The 10,423-nt window shown below is 38.7% G+C and overlaps 1 long non-coding RNA gene across 1 annotated transcript; it reads left to right on the forward strand.

Moving 5' to 3' along the window:
- The first annotated feature begins 7,453 nt into the window (after window positions 1–7,453).
- Window positions 7,454–9,760, forward strand: LOC117885278. The gene is made up of 3 exons (XR_004647760.1): window positions 7,454–8,013; window positions 8,240–8,339; window positions 9,556–9,760. It is a non-coding gene; the product is annotated as an uncharacterized LOC117885278 (long non-coding RNA).
- Window positions 9,761–10,423: the final 663 nt, after the last annotated feature.

Below are 10,423 nucleotides of genomic sequence, written 5' to 3' on the forward strand. Positions count from 1 at the left end.
TCAGGCAAACACCTGTCAAGAATGGTCTAGTTATTAAGTAGTCCTGCCTTGAGTGCAGGGGACTGGACTAGATGACCAATTTAAGTCCCTTCCAGTCCTACACTTCTATGATTCAATGATCAACACACTGGCATTAGGAGCCATCAACAGAACTGATAACTGCGGGGACCGAGCAGCATGAAGTTCATATTTCTTTATGGTATTATTATCCTACAGAGAGAGACAACAGGAAGATGGATTTCAGTCATTAGTCTGAAGCATGTTAATCTGAAAGAGTGGGATCTGGAAGAATTTAACGAGTGTGCGTGCTATTCAATCTGCTAACTGAATTAGAGGCAAAGCACAACAAAATCTTTTTATTTATTGATAAGCCTCGTGTTGTAAGTCATTTTGTCACACACTATTTAAAAAATAAAAAAGAACGAACAGATTAGGACTCAAAACATGTTTAACTACATTACGGCTATATGGGAGAAGCACCTGTGAACAGCCATTCAGAGGAGCAATAGAAAGATATTACAGGAGAACTGACAACTTAATGCAGAGGAAAAAACTTGAGTGAATTTTAAGATGCTATCAGATGTTATAGGACACTACAACTTTTTTGCAGAGTCTTGTATGCTGCTGGTAGAGCTGGAAAAGTACTCCAATACTTAATTAGTTTCCAACTCTTGGACAGTGCTGCAATTTTAGAAATAACTCCTCTCCCCCTGGTTGATATATAAAATTTCATGATGCCTATTTCCACTTACACCACAAAGTTGTTGCTGTTTGCAGAACATTGAAAAGATTTTTTTTCTTTTGTGGAGTTCATGTGCACCAATCAAGCAGCTGCCTGGAAAGAATAAAGTCTTATACAAAACTTTAATTATCTCAGCTCTTTTGATGAGTGTACAATACCTCTGCTTCACTGAGGTTTCTGCTGTATGGTTAGTTATACATTTTCATATCTAAAAGTTTGGTTTTTGTTTGCTGTGCTTTCTAGTGAAATGTTCATAAACCTTTTAAAAAGCTGCTGACATCTCTTGCCAAACGCTACAAGAATCATCTATTCAAACTGTTCTGCTTCTGTACTTCTATTTCTCTTGTCCCCTATTTGTTACCAAGGCCATTTAAAATAGGATTTAAAATGTATTTGCGCCTTTGCAAAATCACTGGTCAACCTCCATTTGTTACATCATAATTGTTTCCCAGACATGTGGTCTGGGGACACAGACAGAGGGGCTGGAAGACCTTCCCTCCTTGGGGTTATGTGAAACCACCAGACAACTTAGTTGACCTTCAGGGGAGGTCTAGGTGCATATTCATAGAATATTAGCATTGGAAGGGACCTTAAGAGGCCATCTAGTCTAACCCCCTGCTCAGGGCCAATCCCTAGACAGGTTTTTACCCCAGTTCCCTAAATGGCCCCCTCAAGGATTGAACTCACAATCCTAGGTGTAGTAGGCCAATGCTCAAACCACTGAGCTATCCCTATTCTTCCCAACTCCTACATAAACACACTTGGGAAGAATCTTTCTGCAACTTCCCCAGCACTGCCAGTGCAAAACTGCAGGATTTTCCACTTTATATAAAATCATTTCTAGTTAATTAGTGGTGGCTCAACTGTTTGTGGTACTGAGCATCTCATCTGTATTCGCTCTGTGTCAACACCCATCATGTTATGAACACCACATTATGGCACTCGGAATGTAATATGATATAATCATCATCATAGCAATGTCAGGATGAACTTAGCCAGTCAGCTAAGCGCTATGTTTTCTACACCAGATTGCCCAGTGTGTGTTTAAAACAAACAATGACGCATCCATTTGAGGGATTTTGTGTTTGTTTTTTTGTTTGTAACAAATGAGGTTGTATTAGTATTTGCACAATTGCATATTATGCACAATTGCATAATTGCACAAAGCTAAGCTTTGGGGCTCGAGTTCACAAAAAAGAATTGCATTCCTATGTGATATTAACTGTTCTTAATTTGAACCTTGCCATTCTCAGCTGGTGATCATGGAAATGTTTTATTCTAAATTATTTCCATCTCCCACCAGTCCCTGAAGTGATTTGTTAATGGATTTCACATGAATTGTACATCTAAAACAATGGTCTGCTTTTCACTAAAACCTGAATTTTAGAAGTTTATTACGGAACAAATTCACTTCCCGTCTAAGTACAGTTCTTTGGTTAATTTTTTTTCTTACATTCAGGTTGTTATTTAAAGCTTTTACTCAACACTGGGTAATCATTTATGCTTCAAGAAAACAGTGGGACTTGAAGGTGGTGCAGAGAAAAGGGTAGCTGTGTGTCGCAGTAAGGTTTAAAAGCAACCATAAGATTCCCACTCCCCAAGCTCCTGAACAATATTCCAAAAGCGAAATGCACATCTAGAATGCTGATTCTGCCTGCACCATTGTAGGAGCACTCTAGCAGCTGGATATACATTAATAATATCTTACACTGACATGGAAACTTTCATCCCAAAGGATCCCAAAGCACTTTGCAAAGAATGGGACAAGTTCTGAATAACATTAATTTCCAGCATCCCTCATTGACTCCAATAGTAGTTGCTGGTGGACAGAAGCTCTACGGATTTGGTCATATGTCTATCAACACATGGAAATGTATCTCTATGAATCACTTAATTACTTTATGCCACCACCTCTGGGATGATGGGAAGCAGCCATTTCACAACATTCTGCACAAGTGTGTGTTGAGGAATTCTGCTTAAGGGAACAGAGTGCCCTTTTTAAGAACAGAGTAGTGAAACTGTTAATGTGTAGGCTGAGCAGAGAGGTCCTCCATTTTTAAGACTTGTGCTAGCACCATCCTCCAAAAGACAGACTCCAATCCCAATCCAGACTGATAAACCATTCTGTGCTGCAAACAGCAGCCTGAGAGAAGCTGCTGCCTCCACCTACCAGGTTTGAGGACAGTACCCTAAGCCCATCAGCTATCAGGTGACCAGAGCAAGGAGGAATACTAGTAGTCTCCAGAATGAGAAGAGGAGACATGCTGCTGAAAAAGGGAGAATTAAAGGAAAGCAGCAGAAAGTCAGGCCAATCTGGGAGACTTAGCCTATTTTTACAAGGACATTAGTGTCTTAGGTTACTTGTTGCAAACTAGACCAGAATTAAACTCCAACCATTAAAAAGCTGCATTCTCAAAGGCATAATAAAGTGGAAATATGTGAACCAGGGAATAAATCAAGTTGACTCCTCTCCCAGCAACCAAAAAAGGCAGATGAAAGGAGATTTATTGAGGACTTCAGGCTCTTGACAGGGCTATAATTACGGATTCTATAGCTATTAATCAGGTATTTGCAGAGTACTTTGGATATATCTTCACTTCTAACAATCCTCATTCGCTAATGGATATAAACAACTATTTAACTCAAACATATCTGAGCAGGTTGTTAGAAGCAAGGTCTTGATAAAGGTGTCTCCACCAAATATGTTAAAAAAGGATTTTGATTAATTTTTCTATGTAATTTCTTTTGATGGTGTCATTTTTCAGTAATTTCAAGGACTTCATTAAGTGCCAGGCAGAGTTTCTAGGACATGGACAACTTGCCAGCTCTGATAATGATCACCATGTTCATAAAAGGGCTTTTTTTAATGTTCCTTTGCCCACATGCAGGAATGGTTTGACTTGACCAGTGAGCAATTCAATAAACATTTGCAGTTCTCAGGCATTCAAGTAGTTAATGATATGCTACCAAGCAGGTACTGTAATATATCTTGTTATAAAGTCATAGTCCAATAAAAAATAAAAAAAGGTTGGTGCAGGTCGGTACAGTGACAGCTACATACCACAGGGCTATTGAACAGGTGCATTCTGACTGGGTTTAATCAGACTTGTTTGCTGTTTCAGCCAGCGAGAGGCAGAATGGCCTACTGAATTAACAGCAGGTGACGGGGACGCTCTCAAGTGTCAATCCTGATTCTGCTATTGATTCTCTCTTTCTTTCTCCATAAGTAAAATGGTCATTGTAATACTGACGTTTTACCTCATTGGAGTGCTCTGAGGACTAATCAATTTATGTCTGTGCAGGGCCTTTAAGATGTAAAGTGTTTTGTTATCAGACACTGGTTTATACTTATGAGTGTATATTTTGATTGCACATATGAATAATTTGATTTTTTGTTTTGTCTTAACTTTTATCAACCAGTAGTGCTGAAGCATTAGGAAATTTTAATTAGCTCTCACCAAATAAACATCCTATGTTTAAAAATACTTAGCCCTTTAAAACTTTCAGTGAAAGATTCTGCCACTCTTGACACAATGAGTTTTATCATTGATTTCAATGGCAGTATTCAACATAAGTAAGGGCAGCAGAACTCAGCCCTAACTGATTAATCCTCACATTTTCACTGATGTAGATAAGTGTGTAGCAATTATTATTAACCTCATTTTGCAGATGGGTAAAGTGAGAACAGAAAGGCTACATGACTTGCCAGGCTCAGGGAGGAAGTTGTTGTCAGAACCAAGACCAGAACTGAGTTGTTTCTGGTTCTTAGTCTTGTTTTCAGACCATTAGACTGCACCAAACTCGGGCAAAGGCATATCTTTGAACTAGAACATAGGTGTCCCAGTCTAAAAGAAAATACGGTCCCTTATTAATTTTCTTTCATCTGCCGGTATTTCACTGGATTTATATGAATATGAGCTATCTCTGAGATAGTAACATATAGAACCATCACTGTGACAGGATTACTAATGGGAACTCTAAAGCCTATGAAACCAGAAGACAAAAAGAACCCAAAAGTGACATTACTTTTAAACTTTGATTTTTAAGTTAATCTCACGATTTTCAAATGCCTGAGGTTGGCAATACTGTGACTCCGTAGCATCCTCTGTTCTAGTCAATGATATACTCTATGAGGAAGGTATAATCTCCTCTCAATGGATGAGAGTATATTATATCAGTGTGCTGCAACTTGCACTGGCCCTTTCTAAGATCCATTTCTAAGAACCTGTTTCTGATTTACAGAGCTCTGAATGGGATAGGCCCATGTTATCACAGAGGTACCCTCTGGTACCCACTAGAGCAGCTGTGCTTGTCTGCAAGAAAAGAACTAAAAAAGCTAAGATAAAAATTGAGTGTCCAGGAAGTAAGGTATTTTCTACAGCCATACTCAGCATATGGACCATCTTCCCAAAAGAAATCAGGAATAATCTGACCATTGGACCTTCAGTCCTTACTATACAACCTATCTTTTCACCACAAATTTCACAGAGAACTACATTAGAAGAAAATATGGTGGGGTACTCAGACAGCATGACTAAATCCAAAGCAGATATAATAGCCATTTTATTTTATTTATATGCAAGAGTCTAAGACACAATGTCAAATTCTGCCCTTTAATAATACTTAGCATTTATATAGCACTTTGCAGCCATAGATCTTTACATTTTACAGATGGGAAAAGTGGGACACAGAAGTTAAGTGACTTTGAAGTGGCTCCCCAGTTGATTTTTCTTTTCTATTCAGCGAGTGTCAGACCAATAAACCACCTAAAAAAAGGCATCATGTCCATATGTGATTGATTCAGAAGACCTAGGTTAGCTCCGCCATTGGCTTATTGTATGTGACCTTGGGGTTTAGAAGTCAGTCTGCTGCTTTTTCCAATAGACGCTGCTGCCTCCAGCATGTATCTATTGAAATCAGTAGAGCCCCAGCCATGCCTGTAAGGACAGAATTGTGCCCAAAGTTTCTAAAGTGACTTACAACAGGTCGTGTTGAACCAGATACTGTATCTTGGGACTAGCAAAGCAGATTGAGGTTCCTAGTGATCTGTTTTAGTGGTTAGCATGAAACAACTACCAATAATGGGATGGGTTGCTTTTTTCTGAATGATTTATTAGTCTGTATGAAATAATCCATTGTTTATCTAGAATCACTAGATGTAGTCTTCCTTGTGCTACTCCTAGTCACACGAAGAACAACAAAGGGAAACCAGAATCAAAATCCTAGTTGGACCAGACTATAACACCAAAGCCTGGGACCAGCGTAGCTATCTTTATCAAACAAAACGCTAGAGATATCCATTTCATTTAAAAAAAAAAGAAGAAGAAAAATCCAGTGGGAAGCCACTTTTTGTATTTCCAACGTCAGTTTGTAAAAATTGAAAAAACTAACAACCCTGTTTCTGAGGTCAGCCAATAGGAAACAGCAAACATTTTAATTTCCTGATATCTGATGGGGTTTGGAGGTTGTTTTTCAGCTTAGGGCTAGCTTATCAAGATCACCCTAAGCAGCAGAATTTGACTTGAGATCTGACTGTTTGAGAAGGGTTGTCCTGGGTCTGGTCTGGTTAAGGCTCACATCGAGATTTTCTGTGCATGACACACCAGCACCTCATGGTTTGTGTAGCCATTTACACATAGGCTAAGTGACCATAAAATGCCACAGTTCTAATCTTGGGAGTGTTTTAAGCAGGGATGTAAATGACTGCACAAGACACAAGACAATGGTGAATGAGGCATTCTTTGGTTGGCTATAAAGGATAACATGGAACACAGGTCTGTTTACTTTTGAAGGACAAGGCTATTAGACGATCTCATAGTATTTGTCTAAGGATGGCACAGTTGAAAATAGTGTGTGAGTAGTGTAACACACTGACTTAGTGCATGTGAGCAAGTTTAGGTTTTAGTGACCAAGACAGCCTCAAAGACTTTCTTTTTAGCTCAAGTGCTAGAGGCCTGAGAGCTAGGTGATTAAGAGCCCAGGTTCGGTGTCCTCTGAGACTGTGGCAAGGTGCCTATTAATGTGTATAGCCATGGCTCATTTAAAATAAAAGGCACCCCAGATGGGATTTGGACTCCTTTGGACCACAGATGCTTGGGATGAGTTTGTCTAACACTGGCTTAGTATATATGATCACATGTCTCTCTAACATGTATTTTGCCTGGGTTGTTACTCTAAGATTTCAGCTACACTGCTTTGATCATGTAATTTGTCTGTCTATATCACTGCATGTGCTAATGTGCTGTAAAGGAAAGTAAATCATTAAACTAGGTCTAGGTTGTTTTAAAGCTAGTAACTGAAATCCTCTTCTTGTGGTTCTCTCTCTTATCAATAGCTTTGCACATCTTTTCACTAACCTTCAGAAGTGAAGAAGATAATAAAGACAAACAGTATGTTTCTTGGTGTTTATATTAATGATATAAAGTGGAAATGCTGAGTGACTAGAGAGCAGGGAAATTTGAAAATCAAGAAAAGAATAAAACAAATCTGTGAGATCCTTATTAAGATTTAATTTTTTATATAAAACACTGAGTTTAGAGAGTCATTAAGCAGAGTGAAGATAATTATTGAAATTCCCACTGTGGGAAGGGCATTATGATTAAGTGTGTGGAACTTTAATGTAAATCCCTTTCTCATATTCTTGTATTATTTTGATCATTATTGTTCACAAGACTATTTGCTTATGAGAAAGCATCCAGCACAACAGGCAGCTTTATTATCATTACGAAAGAGCTGGCACATAAATACTTCCAATATATCTCTTTGGAGAGAGATTTGCTTAGCCTTTGAGCTGGGTATGTGTTACGTGTTTTTGGGGATGTGGTTTCGAGGAGTTTTTCATTTGCTTTAGCCATAGGGACAAATAATAGGTTTGTGAATGTTTTCCCCCTACTTTCTAAAAGCCTGAGGATTAGTATTTCTGCAATGTTCAGATGCCTTTTAACTCAAAGGAACAGTTTACGATACAAGTATATTAAATGTGCTATGAACTTCCTGACATAAACATGCAGAAATGGTCTCCTGAGGGACAAAATAATAATAATGAGGAACTAATTGAGTTGGAAGTATCTATTGTTTTTGTCATGATGAATTCTCTACTGTGGATAGAGAGAAGACCATTAAACTTGTATTTCATTAAAGATTTCAGAGCTGATTTTTAAACCAAAGTAGACTGCTTATTTTGAATGTCTATACAAATAAACTCTCTTATTTCACAAATACCTGTTCTTAAACAGACACAAGAATATCCAACAGTGATTATTTATTTTAAGGTAAGCTAAAACTTGGCCATGTCTTTCCCCATGGGAATTGAAATATTATGTAAAGGGATATGGTTAGCACAGCATGATTAGATAAATACATATGTTCACTGGCTCAATGTGCCAGAGGAGGAGGGAGGGGAGATGTCTACTCCACAGTTTGAGCTGTGAGTAGCAGAATAGAATGTGTACTCTTTAGAACTGTGTGAAGAACATGCCTGTTTTCATCTTTCTGCAGACAGAAAAAGCATTAAGTACTTGCTGGTCTTAATAGCACCCGTGAATGGAATTGCAGTGGAGATACCTGCTTCGTATGGAATGACTATTTGTTGAAAGGGGTGAGTTCTTAACAGTACATGGGATATGACAAATGTCTTATTTTCTTGTTTTGAACCCTAAGAGTGTTGACAATAGTCCAGACTGCCAGCCAAATTAGTGTTTGAGGTTATCCTATAGGTTTGAGAGATATTTGCTTCTAGAAAGCCCTTTTTCCAGTGAAAATATTCTGTTCAGATGATCAACTGAGATTTATTGTCTGAGACTGACTACTGTAGCCTTCAAATAACAGAGCTGATCATCTAAACCAAGTATTTCCATTAAAAAGGCCTTTCCCTAGAGCCAGATAGAGAACAGAAAGATATGCAAATACACTACAGATCATTTCTTTCCCCATTTTTGTTCTCCACAAGAGACAGATTCACCTCCTGCCAATGCAGAACTCACCTTTTTTTGGCGTCAGTGCCTTGGCCTGAGAGACTGGGAGCTGGAGCCATATGTTCCTTATAGTCTCTCTTATGTTTTGTTTCCTCCACTCCCTATGCTTATGAATCCAAGATATGTCCCACCTTCTCTATTTTTCGTTTAAATATTTTATTAAATATTCACTGCATAAAATGCTACCAATCCTGTATGTTCAGTCATATGATATATCCAGGATTTCAATTTGTTAACATACACAGAAACTGGGCGGGGGGGGTGGAGGGCTTGGGAGGAAACATGGACCTAAACATTGTCACTTTCCTATTGCACATACCTGCTGTTAATGATGTCTGGTTGATATTCAAACTATTGCTAGTTTACTGCTTTCGGTGCACACACATTTTCTTGCTAACACTCATCCCTTTTATCTGTTGCATCATTCCAAAAACCAGGCACATTGTACAGTACCCTTTTTAATGCCCACAAGTACACTGTGACCCAGGAAAGTGAGGGCAATACAGTATCATTTTAGGACGCTTCTCAAAATTTCTCTGCATGTCCCAAACCAGTGAACCAGGTTACCTGCCCTGAAATGCTTCTCAGCTTATGGGGAAGTAAAGATTGGCAGATATTCAATGTATCTTATTTAGAGTATAAAATAATAATCCGTGAACTAAATAGGATTATAGGCCACAGGTTCTGCATGGTATGTTTCAGCAGATCCCCTGAATTGGCATCTGAAAACTTACATCCCAGATCTAGCTTCATTTCACTTTAGCTGCGCTAGCCAATGTATTTATTTCTAGGGTGCAAATTCCAGCTATGGTTTATCTTTCTTCTTCCCATCTTTCCTAGGGAGGCAGCCCATTCCATTCGCTAGAGTAGAGAATTAAGAGTCAGAAGACCTGGGTTCTCTTCCTGCTCTGCCATTGACTTATTGAGGAAAACCTGGGCAAATGGCTTAAACTCCGTACCCCCAACTTCCTCATTTTTAAAAAAGGTAATAACAATACTCACTTGCCTTTGTAAAAGGACATGAGATCCTCCAGAGAAAAAATATAAGCACATTATTATAACCTAGGGGTAATTGTGTCATAGTGTTGGGAGGGTGTGCAACAAAGGAGCAAAATTTCAGACCCATTCCATTCAGTATCCAACCACTTACCACAGCACAACAACATTCTAAGAAGAGGCCCCTAAAACCATGGTCCCTGCACTTGTGCATGTCCTAATACAACAGGCAAGTTAGGATGGCTCCCATGAGAAGGGAGAACAATATTTTGGAGACATCCGCCTTGTGTGATTCAAACTGCATCTCACAGGGGAGCTTCCTTAATTAGTATCATTATTATTCATTCCGTACGGTAAGTATTCCTGGCTCTGTACTGACAAATCAGTATGTGTTTCTTTCCTGCCCAGAAAAGCTTATCATCATCTTAAACCTTGCACCACATTATAATTTTATAAGAGAAATCTTCAAACTAACCTGATAGGGAGCAAATTCCAGTTCTTCATCATGTGACCTAACCAAAAAGGCTACCTCAACAAACTCATGAGTTTTGCCACCCTGTGGCAAAGACCAATGAAGAACATCCATATTTACACAGTCTTTGCTGGCCATTCCTGTTCATCCTATTGCAAAGTTATTTACCTAAGTTTGTCATTGACATAGTGCTAATTTTTAGAATTGGCTGCAAATTGATGTATCAAACAACTTGCAACC

This window comes from Trachemys scripta, chromosome 11, assembly GCF_013100865.1.
Source record: "Trachemys scripta elegans isolate TJP31775 chromosome 11, CAS_Tse_1.0, whole genome shotgun sequence".
Lineage (NCBI taxonomy): Eukaryota > Metazoa > Chordata > Testudines > Emydidae > Trachemys > Trachemys scripta.